This window comes from Tupaia chinensis, unplaced genomic scaffold, assembly GCF_000334495.1.
Source record: "Tupaia chinensis unplaced genomic scaffold, TupChi_1.0 Scaffold143574_1, whole genome shotgun sequence".
Taxonomy (NCBI): domain Eukaryota; kingdom Metazoa; phylum Chordata; class Mammalia; order Scandentia; family Tupaiidae; genus Tupaia; species Tupaia belangeri.
Window position 1 is genome coordinate 957,940 of NW_006203419.1, and position 23,052 is coordinate 980,991.

At 39.5% G+C, this 23,052-nt stretch overlaps 1 pseudogene; it reads right to left on the reverse strand.

Annotated features, from left to right (window-relative positions):
* Positions 1–11,326: 11,326 nt before the first annotated feature.
* LOC102481935 (60S ribosomal protein L27 pseudogene) lies at positions 11,327–11,786 on the reverse strand (annotated as a pseudogene).
* Between the last annotated feature and the right edge of the window lie 11,266 nt (positions 11,787–23,052).

Sequence of the window (23,052 nt, forward strand, 5' to 3'; positions counted from 1 at the left end):
TAATGTTTGCAGTCAGACACTTGCAAAGGCCCTGATCTTAGAAGGGATTTGGTAGCTCAGGGCAGCACTTCTCTAACTTGAATGTGCACATGAACCATCTGGAAATCTTGTTAAAATGCCAAGTCCTGATTCAATAGGTTGGGTGGGACTTGGGATTCTGTATTACTAACCAGCTCTTGGGTGAGACAGATGCTGCTGGTGGGTGGACCACAATTGGCAATAGCAAGGGCTGATTGGGAGCTTGGTGAGCACCTGAAGTTGTCTGACCGTAGTGAGCAGGAAGGAGAAGGTAGCATTAGAGTGGCATTAGAGCAGTAGTTCTGTGCCCTGGCTGCTTTTACATTCACCTGGGAACTTAACAAAAGGGATAGGCCAGCTGGTGGTGTGGTGATAAGGCAGAATCCCATATTGCTGACTGTGTGGTTCAAGTTCTGGATCTGGTAGCTTGAAAAACACACTGGGTACATGTATATGCCCACCCAAAATCCCAAAAGGAGAAATGGAGGAGAAGGGATTACAGCATGACTTATCTTCCATGAAGGATGCTTTCTCACTTTCTCTGTCTTTCCGGCAAGCATGCATACTCTCTAGCAAATTTAAGAATTAAAAAAAATCAGAGATGCAAATATTCCACCCTCAGGCATTTTGAGTTTTTGTATTTGGTATAGTTTGACTCCCCAGGTGATTCTAATAGGTAGGTAGGGTTTAGAACCACTGGATAAAAAAGAGGCAGGGGCCACAGTCGAAGGCCCTAAGTGCCATGCAGGCATTTGGGCCTTTAAGGCAGAGCTAAGCCATTGAAGGATTTTAAGCCGGAGAGTGAACTGATTTGATTTGCAGTTGTATAAAGTTCACTGTGACTATATTCTAGAGCAGTAGTTTTCTACATGAGGTAAGACGACTCACTGGTGTATTGAAAGAAAATTTAGAAATTTTGGGGACAGATAGTGGTATAGTGGTAATGCAACTGGATCCACATAAGAAAGTCCCAATTCCTGCCCTGGGTCCTCACCTTCTTATATATGCTGGGTATGTACATGTGTGCCCTTGATCTGGGCTGACTGAAGCTGAGGGCGGATTGCAGTGTGAAGACCCTGTTAGGGATCTCTTTCTCTCTCTCTCTGAAATAAATAAACTTAAAAAGAAAAAGAAAATCCAGAACTTATTATTTTTAATCTAAAAAACAAGATAAAACATTTAATTTAGGGATTCTTTCTTTCAGGTTCTACCATTGTAAAGTCAGAGTGTTTATGTGTTAACTTCAGATCCTTGGGTCCTGAAGGAAGAGAGGGAGTTTTTCATTTGGAAATCAAAGCCATTTTATGCATTTGCTTTTAGTATATTACAACTTTTTTTTTTTTTTTTTTTTTTCCTTTAAAGAGAGAGAGGGAGGGAGAGTGAGAAAGCAAGTTACCAGGTCCAGGACTTGAACCATGGTCAGTCCTGTGGGAATGCCAGCACCTTAACCACCACTCCACCTGCTGGCCCCAACAACTTTTTTTTTTTTAAAGAGAGAGATTTTTGCTCTAAAGCACATGCGCTGGTCCGAGAGACAGAGAGACAGATAGGCAGACAGATAGACAGAAATCACTCCCCCGGGGGGGTGGCCATGCCACAACCCCTTCTCCATTCTCCTCTTAGGATCTTGGGCACATGCACACACCTGCCTGGTGTGAGTTTAGGTCACCTCCGGATATGAGTTTAAGCCACTGGGTCCAGGACTTGAAATGTGGTCAACTATGTGGGAGTCCAGCAATGTAACTATTACGTCATCTGCTGGTCCCAACAACGTATTGTTAACAGTTTACATTATCCTTTTTTCTTTTTTAAAAAGAATTATTTTATTTAGGGGCTGGCAGATGGCATGGTGGTTAAGGGTGCTAGACTCCCACATGGCTGATCGTGGTTCGAGTCCCGGACCTGGTGACTTGCTTCTCTTTCTCTCTCATTCAGTCTGGCCCTTTCTGGTCAAATTAAAATAAAATAAATAAATAAAGTTAAATAAAATAATTCAAAGACCCCAACAGTTTACATTATCCTTTATAAAATAGACCTGAAAGGAAACCAGAGATTGAGGAAAGTACTAATAATACAGTCAAAAGCAAACAAACAAGATGGTAGACTGACACTTGTTTAACTTCTATTATGTACTCTCTTTTTTTAAATAATAGCACATGCTCATGGTGTGCCTGTGTGCACAAGAGAGAAGTACCCTCAACAGAGTCTTATGCCATTATCTTTTTTTCCTGGCCCTCTATTGCTTCAGTACATGTACCCAGCGTGTTTTCAGGCCAACCTGAAGATCTGAACCTGCAGTTGGCCATGTGACTTCTAGCCTTGCAGGGCCCTGCAGTACCACTGCACCATAGTGGCTGGCCCCGCTGTGTACTCTTTGTGCAACTATTAAATCAGATTAAATAGCTGGTGAGCTATTTAGTCAGATTAAATAAATCAGCTTTTATTAAACTAGAAAGTATCAAGAAGCTTATATGAAACATGGATTTACATCCTGTCATTAATGAAATTCTTGCTTTAAGAGTATGTAGAAACTTGGGATATTAAATAATAAAATATGAGCTAATTACCAGTAACATGACATTTAAAAACTAAGCATATGGAACATAAAAAGATCCTATACATTCTTTTCAATGATGTTTAAAATTATAGGCTGTTCAGTCAAATGCTTTAGACAATTTTACTATCCTTAATAATTATAAAGTTTATGTTGAGGTTTCTCTTTCTTGTGAAAGACCAAAGGCACATACTGTAGGAAGTTCTTCCTGTCTACCTTTCCCTTCTCCAGAGGTCTGCTTAAACAAACAGACAAAAATACTGATATAATGGAAAGATAATATGTCAAGAAACCAATTAGATTCCTTGGTCAGCCAGTACTGTTGAAAATGCATGAAAATGCATAGAAACCCTCAACAGGGCCTTCATGTTATTCTTTCCCCAGCCCTGCATCCTGGGTCACAGGCGCCCAGCATGCTCAGACCTGGGATGTGAGCCCATGTGGCCTGGAGCATTACAAAGTAGTGTCCCACTGCATGTACCACCACAACTGAACTGAAAAATTAATGTCCTTAACCTGTTTCTTCAAGTACAGGTGTTGTTTTAACAGTGCATGAGAAAGTAACTGTTTTTTTTTTCTTAGAAATGTACCATGGGGGAGCATTTTTCTCCTTGTAATTAAAAAAAAAAAGTAATGAACTTCATTGAGATATCATTTACATATCATAAAATTCCTCCTTTTAACATATACAATTCAGTGGTCTTTATTATATTCACAGAGTTGTGTAACCTCCACCACTTTTTAATTTAGTAACATTTCATCACCCCCCAAGAAACCCTGTTCTTATTAGCTTTACTCCCCATTCTGCCCTTCCTTAGCTCCTGGCAACCAATAATCTTTCTTTTCTATGGATTTGTCTGTTCTGGACATTTCCTATAAATGGCATTATGCAATATGTGATCATTTGTGACTATATAGCATAATGTTTTGGAGTTTCATCCATGTTGTACTGTATATCAGCACTTCATCCTTTTTACAGCTGAATAATAATATTTCATTATATGGATATACCATATTTTGTGTCTTCATTCATCAGTTAATAGACAATTCAGCTGGTTTTTTTTTTTTTTTTTTGCTACTACAAATAATGCTGCTATGAACATTCACGTACAGTACAAGTTTTCATGTGCCCTTATGTTTTAATTTCTCAGGTACATATGTAGGAGTGGATTGATAGATTAAAAGGTAACTGTTTTTGAGCAGGTGTCAACATGTTTTCCAAAGTGACTGCCATTTTGCATTCCTAACAGCAATGCACAAGTTCGTTTCTTTATATCCTTGTCAACATTTGTTATTCTCTGTCTCTTCTTTTTGTTATTTATTATTTATTTTTTAGGTTTTTGCCATAGAGAGCATGTACCTACTAAAGAGGAGAAAGAGACAGTGAGATGGAAAGTGAGAAATCGCTTTCCACACCATAATTCCTTGTCCTCCATTCTTCTCCTGGGATTTTAGGCATGCATGCACATGCAACCAATGTGATTTTCAAGTTGCCATGTCTGGCACTCTAACCGCGGTCAGCCATGTGGGACCTTAACCACCACGCCACCTGCTGGCCCTTATTCTTTATCTTTCATCATAATCATTTTAGTAATTGTGAAGTCATATATTGTCGTTTTTGTGTGCATTTCCTTGATGATTAGTGATATTGAGCATCTTTTCATGTGCTTATTGGCTATTTGGATTTTTTTTTTTTTTTTTTTTTTTTGCGATGTATCTGTTCAGATCCTTTGCCCGTTTTAAAATTTGTCTTTCTTTTTTTGTTTTTTGGAGAGGGATTTTTGCTGTAGGGCACATGAGCTTGCTGGAGAGACAGAGAAAAAGAAAGTGAGAAATCACCCCAGGGAGTATTGCCATGCCACAACCCCATCTTCTCCATTCTACTCTCGGGATTTGGGGCTTGCACGTACACATGTCCAGTGTGAATTTTAAGCCTCCAGGTCCCGTACTAAACCGCAGTTGACTATGTGGGAGTCCAGTGACGTAACCATTATGCCATCTGCTGGTCCCTGTTTTTTTTTTTTAATTTGGTTATTTATATATTCTAAATTCAAGTTCCTTGTATGCTACATGATTTGTCGATATTTTCTCCCATTTTTGAGTTGCACATTCAGTTTTTTGTGTGGATATACCTGCTTGGATATATATCTAGGAGTGAAATTGCTGAGTCATACGATAATTCTACATTTAACTTTTTCAGAAACTGCTAGACAGAGTTCCAGAAAAGCTGCTCTACTTTACAGTCCTAGCAGCACAATGTGTGAGAGTACCAACTTGTTCATATCCTTATCAACACTTGGTAGTTTGTCTTTTTAATTTTAGCCATCTTCGTGGATGTGAAGTGATAATATATTGTTTAAAATTTTTTAATATTATTTTCTAAGGTTTTTGTCATAAGCACGTGTACTCACAGGAGAGAGAGTGCGCGAGGGAAAGTGAGAAATCACCCTCTCCTCCCCCAGGGGCTGGCCACACCATGATACCTTCCCCTCCATTCTCCTCATGGGATTTTGGGCATGCACGCACACATGCCTGGCATAATTTTCTTTTCTTTTTTTTTTTTTTTTGAGAACTTTTTTCTATAGGGGGGGTACACTTCCCCAAGACAGAGAGACAGAAAGCTAGAAATCACCCCCCAGGGGGGATGGCCATGCCGCAGTCCCTTCTCCTCCGTTCTCCTCTTGGGATCTTGGGCATGCACGCACACGTGCCCGGCGTGAGTTTTAAGCCACCAGGTCCAGGATGTGAACCGTGGTTGGCTACATGGGAGTCCAGCGACATAGCCATTAGGCTAACTGCTGGTCCTAGCCCAGCATGGTTTTTAAATCTCCAGATCCAGTGCTCAAAGTATACAGTTGGCTATATGGTATCCAGCTGCCTTAACTACTAGGCCATGGGCTGGCCCCCTCATTGTGATTTTTATTATATCTATTAAAATTCTCATAATTTTACACATGAAAAACGGAGAAACATACTTTACTAACCTGATAAAAATATCAAATGTATTTCTAAAAAAATGACCAGATGATCCAGTGAAACACAGGACCAAGACATTGATCATCAGTAGATGTCAAAACAATTAGAGAATTTTATAATAGAAGAATCAGGCTGACAATCTTCAGATGGATCATAGCATCTCTAAAATGGGGACAACCAAACCTCATGTTCCTTCTATTTGGCACAATAGGAAGAATAAAACATCATTCATGTGATATTCTCACTCTACCCAGCAAGGCAAATTAGACCTAACTGATTTAGCTTTAGGTCTAACTACTAGTTTACAGGATGTAATAATTAGCAAATTTAGAATGTGAGAACTACTATAGGACAGATGAACCCAGTTACTTAAAATGAATGGCAAGGAAAACAAGTTATAGATTAAAAAGACTTGAGACAGGGACCAGCAGGTGGCATGGTGATTAAGGCACTGGACTCCCACATGGCTGATTGCAGTTAAAGTCACAGACCTGGTGGCTTGCTTTCTCAATTTCCCTTTGGTCTTTCTCTTTGTCTAAATTAAAAATAAAAAAATAACTAATAAAAGTAAGTAAATAATTATTTAAAGAAATAAGAAAGAATTGAGACATACTAAATAAGTAAATGTGTAGACCTTGTTTAGATCTCAGCCTACTGTAAAAAGAAAAGATATGAGACCATTGAGCATAATCTGAATGTAATTTATATATTAGATGATTTTAAAATAATTTTAATTTTTTTAGATATGAAAATAGTATTGTGGTTATATTAAAAACAAACAAACATCCTTTTCTCAGAGTTAAGTACTAAAGTATTTGTGGATGAAATGATAAGTCTGGAAGTTACTTTTAAATAAATAATTCAGTGTATTTGGAGGATTATAGATGAGGCAAGAATTGCCACATGTTGATAATTATTGAAGTTTGATAATAGGTATATAATGGGTTTTATTGTATTCTCTCTACTGTTGCATTTCAAAATTCCCGTAGTAAAGTTAAAAATGAAAATACTCCAAATATAGAGTTTTCTTGGATTTCAAACCTGCTTGTTAGATATAAAAAAAGTAACGTCTGATTAGAAGAATTACACTGTCTGGGAAGATGGACATTTGTTAGACATATTTAAAGGAAAATGTTTGTATTAATGGATGGGATGGAAAAAATGTCAGTTTAGTAAGCACAGTAGTGGTGTTTTTCTCCATGTTTATTTTTCTTTCTTTTTTTTTTTTTTTGAATTTTTTTTATTTAACTTTATGTATTTTATTTTAATTTGACCAGAGAGGGACAGAGGGAGAGAGAGAAAGTGAGAAAGCCAGCCACCAGGTCTGGGACTTGAACTGTGGTTGGCTATGTGGGAGTCCAGCACCCTTAACCACCACACCACTAGCTGACCCCGTTTTTCTCCATGTTTTTTTGCAGCTGCGATAGCCATTAAGACTAAGTAGTGAGGGCCAGCCAGCAGTGTGGCGGTTAAAGTGGCTGTATCTCACATGGCCAACTGCATGGTTCGGGTCCTGGACCCTGTGGCTTGAGAAACACTGGATGTGTGTGCATGTGTACCCAAAATCCTAAACAGGGAGAGGTGGAGGAGAGGAAGTTGTGACATTACCATTACCCATGGGGAGTTCTTTCTCCCTTACTCACTCACTCTCTCACTCTCTCATTCTCTGCTTTTCTCCTACAAGCTCATATGTCCCCTGGCAAAAAATAAAACGAGTCAAAACTTGAAATCAGACTTTCAAAATCGGAGTTTCAAACTGCTTTATCACAAAGTATTACAATGAGATTTTTCAAACATATTAATCATCTGGATCACACTAAAATATTTAAAATATGAGTTTGCTTTTTCCATTGATATTTAGTAATATTAGTACCTTCATTGTGATAATTGTTTCATTTCACTTAAAAATGAATATTTTGTATTAGTATCATTTATAGGCAAATATATGTTGGGGGTGTGTAGTCTTATTTATCTATTGGTAGGTGTGCAGTCAAAGGGTTTGTCACTACTGTGAAGAATGGACCAGGTGGAGTGCAGTGACTTATTTAATGACTGATAGAGCAAATTTAGCTAGTGCTAATGGTGTTCTGTGGTGTTTTAGGGTGGTGGGGAGTAGTGATGGGGTAGAGATCTGTGGACTGGTATCACTTAAGCAGTAAAAGTGTTAATAGAGTTCTAGATTTCTGGCTTGTTGGAAGAGATGACTGTTAGTGAACAAGCTTTTGTGTGTGGGGGAAAAGTTGAAATCTGGCTGCTGTGAGTTGTACAGATAGTTATTAAATATTGATTGACAACATAACCAGCAATTAGTTTTCAAACACTGGTTGACAGGTGTTATAATACGATATTGTAAATGCATTGATACTACCCATTAATAAAGAGAATGTCTTCCATTAATGTATCAGTGGCATTGTACCAGAGTAGTGTGGGGTAATTTAGGACTTCCACTGTCCTTCTGAAAGGAACTGAGGGACCTCAGCTTTTACAGGGATTGTTCTGCTTGATCTTTCCATGGCTCCAGCTATGTGAATGCTTCTCCCACTTTGCAGGGAGTGAGGCCAGTCCCTATCAGTGCCTCTGCCCAAGCTCTCTGTGAGACCTCTGCTCTTCACTGCTCCTGATGTTCTGAGTAGGCCTACCCACCTTGTTAACAGGGGTTGAATTCACAGAGATTTTCAGCTGGTGGTTCTCTCTCCCTAGTCTTGGTCTTAGTTAGATGGGTCCTCTGAAATCCTCAAGTCTAAAAACATTACAGATGAGAAGCAGAAGAGGCCCATGCAGACAGTGCCTGTCTTGGATCTTGCTATTAGTTGATGGAAGTTATAAAAAATCCTTTGTCTCTCTGTGGTTCATAACCAGCTAGCAGTAGTGCTCTTGGCAGCAGAGGTGAGCCTGTTAGGCAGTGATTCTCACTAGTGAGTAACTGTTGTGGGGAGGAGATCAGTTTGAAAAGCATTTTTGGAAAAAACATGATTTTGATATGTCTTTTATCTAATGTTAGTATTTTAAAATTTTTGCTTAATTGAAAATGTGTATGTGAATAATTAATCTGTATGCATGTTAAAATATGTGGATAGTACTAAAAGTATGTATAGTAAAAGATAATTTGTGTCAGCAGGTGGCATGGTGGTTATGGCGCTGGACACACACATGGCCAACTGAGCAGTTTGAGTCCTGGACCTAGTGGCTTGAAAATCATGCTGAGTGGACCAGTAGATGGAATAATGGTTATGTTGCTGGACTCCCATGTAGTTGACTGCAGTTCTAGTCTGGACTGGTGGCTTAAAACTCACTCTGGGTGCATATGTGTGTGTGCCCAAAATTCTAAGAGGAGAATGGAGGAGATGGGATTATGGTGTGGCCATCCCCCCTGGGGGGGTGCTTTCTTGATTTCTGTCTCTCTGTCTTTTTGGCAAGCACATATGCCATATAGCAAAAAAAAAAAAAAAAAAAAAAAAAAAACTAAAAAAAATGAGAGAGAGAGAAAATCCTGCTGGTGTGTGTGTGTGTGTGTGTGTGTATGCTTGCCCAAAATCCCAAAAGGAGAATAGAGAAGGGATTGCAATCTGGCCATCTCGTCAGGGAGGGTGATTTCTCACCTTTCTTCTCTCTCTGTCTCTGGTAGAGAGCACACACCCTGTAGAGAAAACTAAAAACAACCAACCAACCCACCCCCTCAGTTTTACTTTAGTCTTCGTATTGTACTATGTAAGCCTAGTAATTTTATATGGAAATAATAACATAACTTTCACACGTTTTTAAATTAATGTTAATTAAAGCTTAACAGATTAAATTTTTTCAAACCCTTTCTTTAGATGTTTAAGTGCATTTTTACAATCAGTCTGTCAATCGAAGTCAATCCTTGACAGGTCACAGTTATCATTTTAACAAACACTAGCTCCTTAAGGACTGCTTGAGCAATCTGTGATACCAAGAAATTTAACTTGTAAATACAGCAAATCAGGTTTTCTCAAGCTCTCCAGTGCTTTCCATTAACTAAATCTGAATTAGCAAAATTTAAAAAACATGTACCCTGAGCTAACCCCATTGTTTAGTGGAGAAGAGAGCTGGATTACACACATCAACTGCAGTTTGAACCCTGGCCCTGGTGGCTTTAAAACATGGCTGGCACATATGTATGCATTCCAAAGTTGCATCAAGATGGAGAAATGGGAGAGAAGGGATTGGAGCATGACTATGCCCCATGTAGGGGTGCTTCCCCCACCTCCCATCTCTGGCAAGCACAAGTGCACTCTAGCAATTAAAAAAAGAAAAGAAAAATCCTTTCTGGGCCTTACTTCCCAAGATTTTGATGCAATTGGTCTGCATTTGGGGTCCAGACACTGGTGTTTTCAAAAAAAAGTTCCCTGGATGGGCCCACCCTAGTGGCACAGTCAGTATTGGGCTAAGTTGCAGTGCTGGAGGCCACTTGACCAACCGCAGGTTTGGACCTCTACGTTGGCTTGAAAGCTGGCTGAATGCATGTATATGTGCCTGGTATCTGCCTTAGCTAGAAAACCAAGAACGGGGATCACAATGTGGTGAGACCCTGTCAGGGGTGTTTTCTCTTTTCCTCTCCCTTTGTTTCTCCCTTTTTCCATTCCTCCCTCCCTCTTTATCTCACACACTCATGTGCGCATGCTCTCTATTATAAAACTTAAAAAAAAAAAAGAACTCCCTGGGGCCGCCCCCATGGCCTACTGGTTAAGTGAATAGATCCCACATGGCTGACTTCGTGGTTTGTATCCCAGCCCTGGTGGCTTGAAAACATACTGGGCATGTGCATGTGCCTCAAAAATTCAACAGGATGGAGAAATGGAGAAGGAATTGTGGTGTGACCATGCCCCATTGAGGGGTTGCTTCATGCCTCCACTCTCTCTGGTGAGTACTCATGCCCTCTGCCAATTAAAACAAAAATTAAGAAGCATGTATCCTAAACTTAACTCAGATATGTAAGTACCATAGATTTTATGTACTTCTTTAATGTTTATGTCTTTTCTTTCTGGGATTGGTTATAATGTCACCCAGTTGAGGAGGACAGTTTTACCATCTTAGAGAAACAAAGTTATTAGATTGAAAATAGAAGACCATGATACGTTGATTTATTGGCCAGAATTTTGAGACTGAGAAAAGTGAACCAAGGGCTCAGTGTTTAGGATAATTCTATTTAGGAAGTGCCCTTCCTTTCACTTGAATATCGGATGTGACATCATTGGGGAAATCCATGTGCAGAGTTTGTTTCCCAACCCTTTGTTTATTTTTCCCCAAAATATTGGATTTTGAGGTTTTTAAAATATAGTCTTTTTAAATTTAATTTTGGGAGTTGAGTAGAGTTCATATCCCTTGCCTTTTCTTTCTTTCTATCTTTCTTTTTTTTTTTTTAAGAGAGATTTTGGCTATTAGGGCACATGCGGTTGCCAGAGAGACAGAAAGTGAGAAATCATCCCTCGTGGGTTTGGCCGCACTGCAATCTCTTCTCTTCCATTCTCCTCTTGAGATGTTGGGCATGCACTCACACTCACCTGGCATGAGTTTAAGCCACTGGGTCTGGAGTCAAACTGCCGTTGACTATGTGGGAGTCCAGTGATGTAACCATTACACCATCTGCTGGTCCCACATCCCTTGCCTGTTCTGCTTTGTGAATTTGGATGGGATACTGATCCCTTTTGAGACTCAGTTTCCATACCCGGTAAATGGATTCAACAGTAGTGTTTTTTGGAACCAGCAGTTGGCTATAAAAAAAAATACTATTTTTTTAACCACATTTTTTTTTTTTCTCACCCTTTTAATGACTGAAACATAAAACATCTAAAACCGCAGCTTCTGGAAGAACCACTTATTCTTGCCTGTCCTGTACCTCTCTTTGAACTTGACCTTTGTCTCCCACTGGGCCTTGCGTTTAAGAGCAGGGTCTCTGAAGACATCCTTGTTGACCACACTTTTGTCCAAGGGAATATTCACAGAGTACCTTGTGGGCATGAGGTGATTGTAGTTATAAACCTTCACAAAAGACTTGATCTTTAACCTCTTGGCGATTTTCTTCTTGCCCATGGCAGCTGTCACTTTGCGGGGATAGCGGTCAATTCCAGCCACAAGAGCATGGCTGTAGGGGCGATCTGAGGTGCCATCATCATGTTCTTCACGATGATGGCTTTACGTCCAGAGTAGCATCTGGCCAGCACCAGCACCACTTTTCCGGGTTTCATGAACTTGTCGATTTCGACAGCAACCACCAGGGCCTATGGAAAGGCAACCACATATGTTTTAAGTCCATGTCAAGTGTTTAACACAGTTTTCGGCACATAGTAAGCACTCAATGATTTTCTTTTCTTTTCTTTTTTTTTTTTTTTTTTAAAGAGAGACAGATTTTTTCTATAGGGCATCTGTACTTGCTGGAGAGACAGACAGACAGGAAGTGAAAAATCACTCCTGGAGGTATGGCCATACCACATTCCTTTTTCTTCCATTCTCTTAGGATCTTGGGCACACACGTACACACCTGGTGTGAGTTTTAGCTGCTAGGTCCAGAACTGGAACCACAGTAGACTACATGGGAGTCCAGTGATGTAACCATTATGCCATGTGTTGGTCCCAGCACTCTTAATAATTGTTAGAAAATATTATAATGATCTTAATTATATCTATCTTTACTCCATAGTATTTTATTTGGTTTACAGTGTAGCTCTTTGATCACAGAATAACCTTTTACCTTCTTGATTTTAACGAGAAAATATAGAAAGGATAGGGGTCAGAGAAAAAATGATAAAGTGCAATAAACCGTAGAGCCTTTACCCTATGAATTACTGTCCTCCAAGTTCTATGACATAATTCTTTGATTTTTCTCTAACTCTATGGCCACTCCTTTAGTTTTCTCAGACCCCTCTTCCTTGACCACTCATTGTTGTTATTTTTTAATTCACTTATTTGTTTTATTAGAGAGAAAGAGGTAGCACCCAGAACAGGATTCTGACACCCTTAGCCAGCCCGAACCATGGCCTCGTGTGCCTGCCCTACTCAAGGAGGTCTGATGTGAGCTGGCAACTTTCCTTTGCGGATCAGCTCCCAGAGTGTCTTGTTTTAGCAGCACCATCCAGCTCCACCACTTCTTTTGACTTATCAGAGTCCATCTTCAGCCCTTTTGTGTCTCAACCTGTACATTCTTTCTGAAAGCGCCAGCCTGTGTCTATAGTTGCGGCTTCCTTACTGATATAGAAAAAATTTGTTCTCAGAACAGATCTGGATACAGCTTATTGTTCTCTACTGGTCTATTTCCCATGCACTTACAGTGGACTCAGAACTGACCTTATCTTCTCTTTAGATGTGTTATTTTTGTCATTTCTATCTTGATGAATAGCACAACCCAGTAATGCAAACCAGAAACTTGGATGTTGTTCATCTGGTTGGTGATGCATTCCTGTCTGTCTTATACTGTTAGTATTTCTCAAATTTGCCTGCTTTCCATCATCTTTCCTGTTCCTTTGGTTTAGGCTTTTCACCTGGATAACTTTTGTTTTCTTAGTTGTCTCCTTATTACTACTTTCTTATTCCAAGTCATTGACTACATTGCTGCCAAGAGTGATTTTTTTTTTTTGACTTCTGGTCTAATCATAGCACTTCCCAGGTTAAAACTTCTCTGGGTGAAACCCAGACTACATAAGAGAGCAAGTTTTCATGAATTGATACCTCTTAACCTTTCTAGCCTTACTTTTTTCCTGAGCCCCCTGCTCTTTGACTGATGTGTTCTTGGAGATCTCTGCCTTTCGCTGCAGTGCCTACCTCCCTCTGATACCTGGCATTATAATTTCTTAAATGGAAATCAGCTTCTCCAGTGAGCATTTCCTTCCTGGTGCTCACCAGAGACAGAGAGAGAAAGTACTCCCCAGCAGGGCATGCACACACATGTGCCTGGTGTGTTTTTCAAGCCACCAGTCTGGAATTGAACCACAGTTGGTCATGTGGGATCCAGCTCTCTTGACCACTGCACTGCAGGACTGGCCCTCATCCTGCCTTTTGAACCTTTTCCTCCATTGTTCTTTACTGTCCAACCCAGTGACTAATGAAAATGTGAAACCATGGTTCCCTGCTTTTGAAGGTTTTTCCTTTTTTTATTTTTTTTAAAAAAAGAATTATTTTATTTAATCTTATTTACTATTTATTCATTTGTTTATTTCAATTTGACCAGAGAGGGACAGAGAGAGAGAAAGTGAGAAAGCAAGCCGCCAGGTCCAGGACTTGAACAACAGTTGGCCATGTGGGAATCCAGCACCTTTAACCACCATGCCACCTGCCGGGCTCAGGTTTTCCTTTTTTAAAACTTTGCCAGAGAGCACATGTGTTTGCAGGAGAGAGACAAAGAAGGAAGATGTTTTATATTTAACTTGTACATTTGTCTTGGTTCTATAGTTGTTTTTATGTTATGTTTTTAACATGGCATATTTTTTATGTTTATATATGTTCATTATAAAGATAATTAACTTAGTATTGGAGGTATGTAAGAGTTTTTTTTTTTTTTTTCCAAAGGGATCTGTATTATTTCTCAAATTTTAGAAACCCTACACCAGGAGCTAGAAGTGATGTAGTGATTTAGGCACTGGACTCCCCACATGACCAACCATAGTTTGAGTCTTGGACCTGGTGACTTGCTTTCTTACTCTCCCTTTCTCTCCATCTGTCATTCTCTGGTCAAAATTGAAGAATAATAATAAATAAAATTAAATCTTAAAAAAAAAATACCCTACACTAATTATATTTTTGTAGATTTTGCATAGCATCACTCACTTGAAACATGTCCCACAATGCAAATGATATGCAGTTTTCTATTATGTCATTTCTCATACTGAATTTTGTTAAGTTAGATAAAGAAACTTTGAAGTTATGAGTACAGTCACTGATTAATGACAAATTCAACTTACTTTGGAAATGAAGGAATCTAACGACAACGCTCTCTTGAACAGGTGGCCTGCTCCATTTCTATATGGAGCAACTGCAGGAAGGACCAGATGGTTATCAGAACAGAGTTCCATTCCTTCAACCTACAATCGAATGAATAGACCAGGCTTCAACCTCTCTACAGTTGAATAGAGCATGACTTCCTTGTGTTCAGCCTGAAGAAAAGTCAGTTCAGTACACACTTATTCATCATAGCTAAAGAAAGATATCAGTAATGTGCCTATGAAATACCTAATACCAAACAGCCTAATTTCCTGGTGAATCCAAGTCTTTTGGAAAAGATAATTACAGAAAACAGAATTGTAGTATTTAAAGAAAACTGTTAGATATATATTTTTAAATATTTATTTGATTCCATTTGTTATTATTTTTTAATTTGACCAGAGAGAGAGAGAGAGAGAGAGAAAGGGAAAGTGAGAAAGCAAGCTGCCAGGTCCCGGACTTGAACTGTTGTTGGCCATGTGGGAATCCAATGCTTTTAACCACCACACCACCTAGCCACCCCAAAAATTGTTCTGTTAGATATTAACTTCATGCCAAAATTAAGGTTTTTGATTTTTTACTTTTGTTAATTTTAAGACTTAAAAAAAATAGTAACTGAAAAGACCATTTTTCTGTTGGGGCCATAGTTCTTTTTACATCACAACAATTTATTTATTTAGTTATTTTTTAGTTTGGTATAGGGTGCATGTATTCACCAGAAACAGAGAGAGAGAGAAAAATCACTCTTCAGGAGAGGATGGCCACACTATAATCCCTTTTCCTCCGTTCTCCTCTCAGGATTTTGGGCGTGCAAACACATGCACTGGGTATGTTTTTTCATGCTGTCAGGTTGGGGAACTTGAACCACAAAGTCAGCCATATGAGCTGTAGCTGCCTTAACCTCCTTGCCATCTGCTATTCCTGAAACAATATTTATCAGTGTAGAAGAGTTCAACTTTTTCTGCCTTTTACATTTCAAATAATTGCAATAAAGTTTTAAAAGGAGAGCCAGCAGGTGGTCTGGTGGTTAAGGCAACTCCATGATTCAAGTCTCGGACCCAATAGCTTGAGAGATGTTGAGCATGTGTGCTCATGTGCCCAAAATTGCAATTGCAATGTGGCCATCCCCTGTGTGTGTTAGGGCGTGATTTCTTACTTTCCTTCTGTCTGTCTTTCTCTGGTAGTACATACACCTGATGGCAAAAACCTTAAAAAAAAAATGAAAGAGGTACAAGGTCTTAAATTCCATGTGCTATTATCAATCTGGCAGGATTCTGTTGAATCTATTCATGTGATTCTTAGGGTACTTTGACTGTAGACACCATTTATAAGATTATTCTTGTTTCCTCTGACAATAAATTAAAAAAAAATAATATGAACGGCAGGTGGCGTGGTGGTTACGGCACTGGACATTCCCACATGGCTGACCACGGTTCGAGTCCCGGACCTCGCAGCTTGCTTTCTCACTCTTTCTCTTTCTGTCTCTCTCTGGTCAAATGAAAATAATTGAATGAATAAATAAAATAAACAATTTTTTAAAAATTAAAAAAAAAAAAGAAATAACTGAGTTTCTTTCTCCACCATTTGTTGGTGTCTGGGTCTTCAGTTCCTCCCAGGCTACTTCAGAGCTATGTGAGTCTAGTATCGGCTTCCACTGGTACCCCAGTGAGAGCTCAGAGGGCTGACCAGACAGGTGATGGACCCAACCTTGACCCCGGGGTCTTCACTGATGTCCACTGAAGAAAATTCCCAGGGACATTCAGGTGCGGTCTTCCTGATATTTCCCCGGGGCAGAACTCATTTGCCGCAGCAGCACCCAATTCCGGATTTGGCAACAGAGGCCGGTCCTCTCATGGCCTCTCCTCCCATCTGCTCAGAAACGTTGATAAATGAACTTAGTAACTAGACTCTCAGTCCTGGTACCGGACTTCTTTTCCCTCGATCAGAAGGTCCATCCCAATAGCAGGACAGAAGAGAAGAGATCTTTCAGGAGATTAGAGGTGGCTTCCTTTGCAGAAGGAAAGCAGTAAGTTGTTTTCTGTGAGGAAAGAAAGGATGAAAAAACTGCGATACCTTTTAATCAGCAAATTTTCTCGGAATGAACCAAGGAGTGAACCATTCAAATGTTGCTGCACTTATTTCCTGTATAATGGATGAGATCCCTCTGAAAATGCTAAAATAGGGAATAGTTATGACCCAGAGTTGATTTAGACATGAATGTTATTCTTTCCTGCTGGTAATTGTATGCAGCTGATTGAAAAAGCTACTTGTGATAACCTCTGAGTTTTGTAGCATATTTTTCTTCTTACATCTCTATCTTGGTAACCAGCAATTTATAAGAAATGTGTGTAGTTTTAATATAGTGGAATGAGTTAAAAGTACAGTACTGTGTTTGCACTTCCTGATCTGACCCAGGAAGCACCAGTAGTTCTCAGATATGTGTGTTTTAGAAGCCTGGTGTATGAGATGAAACCCAGCATCAAATTTTGAGCAAAATGATTTATGGGGAAAGGATATATTTTGCTTCTTAGTAGCAAATAAATGTGTGTATATAGAAAAATTCATTAAATTTGATGTATTTTAGGGACCAGCAGTTGGCATAATGGCTATGTTGCTGGACTCCCATGTAGTCAACTGTGGTTCAAGCCCTGGACCTGGTAGCTTAAATTCAAGCCGGGTGTTCGTGCATGGGTGCCCAAGATCCCAAGAGGAGAATGGAGGAGAAGGGACTGTGGTGTGGCCATCCCCCCTGGGGGGGTGATTTTTCGCTTTCTCTCTGTTTCTCTCTGTCTTTCTGGTGAGTGCATGAGCCCTATCTATAGCAAAAACCTCTCAAAAATAATGTTAATTCACTGAAGGTGAAAACTATGTCTTAAGTCTCTTAAGACTATCAAAATTTAGGGGACCAGCAGTTGGCGTTATGGCTATGTTATTGGACTCCCATTTAGTTGACCGTGATTCAAATCCTGGACTCGGTGGCTTTCCCGGACTCGGTGGCTTAAACTCAAGCTGGGTCCGTGTGTGTGCGCCCAAGATCCTGAGAGGAGAATGGAGGAGAAGGGATTACGGTGTGGCCATCCCCCTGGGGGGTGATTTTCTGACTCTGTCTCTGTCTTTCTGGTGAGCACATGTGCTCTATAGCAAAAACCTCTCTAAAAAAATTGATGTACTTTAAGTAAAAAAAAAAAAAATTAAAATCTAGTTTACATACCGTATTGACATTTCACTCATCTCCAGTTATGTCCTTTGTAGTCAAAACAAAACAAGAAGGAACAACAAAAAACCAGCTCCCTCCTCCAAAAACAAGAATAGAAAAACTTCCTTTCTCCTTCCTGTATTTTTCATTCAGGGACTATTCATGATCCTATCTTGTATTTATTTAATTGTCTTGTCTCTCCAATTTCCTTCAATCTGGAATAGTTCCTCAATGTTTCTTTGTTTTCCGTGACATTTTTGAAGAGTAGGCCAGTTTCTCTGTAGATTGTCTCTCAGTTTGGCTTAGTCTTAATGTTTCTTCATGACTAGATTTAGGTTATACCTTTGTGGCAGGAATACTAAATGATGTTGTGTTCTCACTGCATCATATCAGGAGGCTCATGCCAATTGTCCTGTTACTGGTTATGTTCAGTTTTATCATTTGGTTATGATGTTGCCTCACAGGTTTCTGTAAAGTTAGTTTGGAAGTATTTTGTACTTACTAATTAATAAATAGATAATATGCATTTTGTGGGGCGATACTTTGTAAATAGCCAATTTCCTATCATACTTTCACCTACCAGTTTTACCATCCATTGATGATTTGTGCCTGAATTAGTTATTACTGTAGTAGTTGTCAGATGGTGAATTTTGAAAATTTCATCATTCCTCTTGCACTCATTATTTGGCATTTCCCTGTAAAGAAAAATGTTCTTTCTCTGTTTTTTTTTTTTTTTTTTTTTTTAAAGAATCTTTTAAACATATCAGCATGGCATGGATTCCAATTTTATTCATTTTTCACTTATATTGATGTTTGTGTTGTCCCAGATTTGGCCAGTGGGAACCCTTTCAAGCTGGCCCCTGTGTCCTTTTTTCATGCCCTCATCATTCTTTGATCAATTTTTTCTTTTTTTCACAGCAAGATTTTCCATGTTCATCTTTTTTTTTTTTTTTTGGAGAGGGTTTTTTCCCTATAGGGGGCGTGCACTTGCTGGACAGACAGCCAGAGACAGAGAGACAGAAAGCGAGAAATCACCCCCCAGGGGGGATGGTCACGCCACAATCCCTTCTCCTCCATTCTCCTCTCGGGATCTTGGGCACGCACGCCCATGCACCCGGTATGAGTTTTAAGCCACCGGGTTCGGGACGTGAACCGCAGTAGACTACGTGGGAGTCCAGTGACATAGCCATTACATTAACTGCTGTTTCCCGCCATGTTCATTTTATACTTGCATTACTTCAGCCTGGAATCAACCATTTTATCAAGGGACTGTCATTCCTTTATTAGAAAATGTATTTAGAAAAAGATCTGGGCATTAGATATATTACTTGGTGTTAGGGAGTTTTTGCTCCAAGGATAATGTCTTCAGATATATCTGGGATTTAATTTGGAGAAGTCAGTACAGCTGAGAAAATTCATTACTCACTTTTACTAAGGAACAGGAGGTACATTTGGCTATGCAGGATCACATGGGGAAGCATCAGGGTGAGTCTGAAGGGAGAAGGGACCAGAGGAAAGCATGGGTGAGAGCCCTTTTACTGTACTGTGAGAAGTTGTTAGGGGAGGATGCCTCTTAAGGGGTAGAAAATCAAATACAGATGTTGGTGTTCATGGTTAGAGGATTTGTATTGTAGTAGTATGGTTGTACACCATCAAAAACACAATTGTGGGACCAGCAATTGGTGTAATGGCTGTGTCTCTGGACTCCCATGTAGTCGACTGCAGTTTGAGTTCTGGACCCGGTGACTTAAACTCAGACCAGGCGCGTGTGTGTGCGCGCGTGTCCAAGATCCCAAGAAGAGACTGGAGGAGAAGGGATTGTAGCGTGGCCATCCCCCCTGGGGGGTGATTTCTCATTTTCTGTCTCTCTCTGTCTTTGTGGGAAATGCACATGCCCTATAGCAAAAACCTCTCAAAACAAAAAACCACACAATTGTGTGAATGTAGACAACTTTAGTCATTAGTTTGATCCATGCTTTCAAGATGTTAAATCATCAGTTACAGAATATCAACAATGATTATTTCAGATATGTATGCACGTCTATGGCTGCATATGTATGTAAGCATACACAAACATCTGTAGCTGCCTATAAATGTTGAAAGCCATGATTTCACATTGCTACCCCTAATTTCAGTCCAACACCATGGGGTTTTTCCTAGTTTTTTCTCCTTCTGTATTTGTATCTCTTCTCAGACATTGAAAAATCTGGCTATTATTACCCTTTAATTCTTTCCCTCTGTAGGTACCAATCTCCTGACCATGAGGGCCATCTCTGGCCCCAGCGTCTCTGAATGCACTGGTTGAACACCCCCATAGGTTCCGTGAGCCATTTTTACATTCAGACAGTCCTCACTTTGTGTGACTATAATATGTGCAAATTTCTGTTACTGTGTTTTAGTGAAATAATACTGGTCCCCAAATAATAGTTAATGAAATACACAATAATAACTTGTGATCACAAACAGCTTTTCCAAAAATGTTTAAATTTACTGTGACTCTGTAATAACGGATTAACATCTCCCTAGATATCATTTGGTTGGAGCTAGCATTTTTTTTTTTTTTTGTTAAAGAAAATTACAGTTTCTGCTTTTCTCTCTGCTGAACTTCACATAGCTCTGCATTTCCCTCTGTCAGTTCCTCTTGGAATGGTGGGTGGTAGCAGAAGGGAGGATACGTACAATAATGTATTTTTAGTTCTTTTGAACAGAGGGGTTGCTCTAGCCATTGCTATTGATGGCAGGAAGTATATTTATAGGTCCAGGGAAGGAGGGGTAGTATGATTCCTGGTTTAAGAAAACCAGAGAGGCTATACTTAATTATATCATTAAACTCGTTTTATTTTACTTCCTTGTAAGTTCTTGCCTTAGAATGTAGTTGAGATGGATGGTTCTGTAACTAATGTTATAATGAGTAGATATTTTTGTAAATATATTGAATTTGTTTCTGAATTTGGAAAAATCTTCCATTTTGAAATTTCACACTCTACACACCTAAAACAAAAGATGCTTTTCGAACACACAGGATGTTTATGGAGAGTTCAGGTGTTAGCATGCAGTTGAACAGTGAAGATGCTGAGGGGGTGTTATGTATTCTTCCCCAGCAGATTTTATTCATAACATTTTTATTATTAGCACTTCTATGGTAATTCTTAAAATATTGAAACAGAAATATTTTATTATAATTCTTTAAAGAATGAAACCAAAGTACAGGTTTAATTAAATGCCTAGTAAAGCCAATTTGAGGTTTTTTTTACCAGCATCAACAAAACTTTCTCACAACTTTGTTGGGGACAGGACTTTCGTCCATGATTATCACATGCTATGGGCACGCTGAACACAAGTTATTCTGAAGATTTTTCTCTTTTTTTCCCTATTCCCTTTCTTGATAGAGGGAGCAAAGAGTTGGTTTCCAAGGATACACCTCTCTTACGCTGGTCTCAGATTGATGCAGTCATGGAAACCAGGCAGTAAACTCATTCTTGGCAGCTGCCTGCACTTGTGTGATTCTTTATTTTAAAAGCATGAGATTCTTTAGTAATACATTTGGGGAAGGTCGGTGCCAGTGATTCCAACTCATCTTAGGGGGTGGTTGGGAACATTGTTGAATAGGTTTAAGTGATTCAGGGAAGTATTAACAGGTTGCTAAGCAAAACTGCAGTGATTTAACTAAAGATATTAATGTCTAATTTAAACAGAAGGGCCTATAAAATAAAGAGTAATTCATGTTAAGCCCTTTTTAAAAATATTTAAAGACATTCCTAATTGTAATTTGAGGGTTCTATGTTTTGTTTTCAACTTTAAGGATTCAGATGGCTGAGAGTTGTAGATGTGCCAAGAGATGTAGATTAGCACAGCCAGCACAATGAAGGTTTGCAACTGCTCACTAGAGCCACTCCACTAATGAAATGAGAATATGAAATAACGAGCTTTTGAAAATGTTTTGTCAAATCTGAGGCTGTATTGCCTGGATTTAGATGTCATCTCTGCTGTATTTAACCTTGGGTGAGTTACTTGACATTTCTGTCCCTCAGTTTCCTTGTCTGATCTTCTCCCAGGGCAGCATCTGTGTATGAGCTGGGGCTGCCACCATGTGAATGGCAGACATGATGCAGACCGACTACCTGCGCCCCTCCCCCCCATGTGGTTGGGCCAGGTTGCCCAGGATGGAGGGGAAAAGAAAGATGGAGATGTAGCATTTTGTTAGAAAATACCAGTTTGAAAATTGTTAATTGAATACTGGAGTAGTGTTTTGTCGAACTATTCTTCTGTATGGTGGGAGGAAATAACAGCATTTACTTCATGGGGTTGGGGTATGTAGCAAATGAGCTGTTATGTAATGTGCCTAATTATAGGGAGCTCTCAGCAAATGGCTGTTTCATTTATATATAAGAAATAGAATTATTGATGAGGTTGTAAAGATAAATTAAGAAAAGGTTGTACTGAGTTCATTTGTGAAACACCTTTAAAGGAAGTAAAGTGTGTTTGATAAATGTTCTTTTTTTTAGGTTAACAAGGGTGGTGGAGGATTTAGGAAGCCCCTCCTTAATCCAAATTAATAAACCAATTGTTGGGAACCAGCAGTTAGCGTAATGGCTATGTCGCTGGACTCCCACGTAGTCAACTGCGGTTCAAGGTCCGGACCCGGTGGCTTAAAACTCACGTCGGACGCGTGTGTGTGCGTGCGTGCCCAAGATCCCGAGAGGAGAATGGAGGAGAAGGGATTGCGGTGTGACCATCCCCTCTGGGGGCGTGATTTCTCGCTTTCTGTCTCTCTGTCTCTCTCTGTCTGTCTGGCGAGCGCACGCGCCCTATAGCGAAAATCTCTCCAAAAAAAAAAAAAAAAATTGTTTTCCTGTTCCTTTTAGATTCAGTAGTGGGATCCTGTAACTCAGCAAGGTTTTTGTCAGTTTGGTAAACATTAACCACAACATGCTAGGTGTTAAGATTGCAAAGGTCATGGACTAGCAGATGGCATAGCAGTTATGTCACTGGACTCCCACGTGGCCAATCACAGTTCGAGTCCTGGACCTGGTGGCTTTAAAATCATGCCGGGCACTTGTATGAGAGTGCCCAAAGATCCCATAAGGAGAAGGGATTGAGGATGACTATTCCTCCTGGGGGATGATTTCTCACTTTCCATTTCACTGTGTCTGTCTTTCTTCTCCAATGAGTACACACTCAGAAATAAAAAAAAAAAAAAAGATTGCAAAGGTGAATAGAACACATCTTCTTCCCTCAGCAGCTTCCTATATTTTGGAGAAATGTGAGTAGAGAAGGGTGAAGAGGTAAGGAGGACCTCTTCTTAAAAAACTTATTTGTGTTAACTGCTATACTAGCAAAATTTTAAAAATTTTAAATATGATACAGGGAGGAAAAA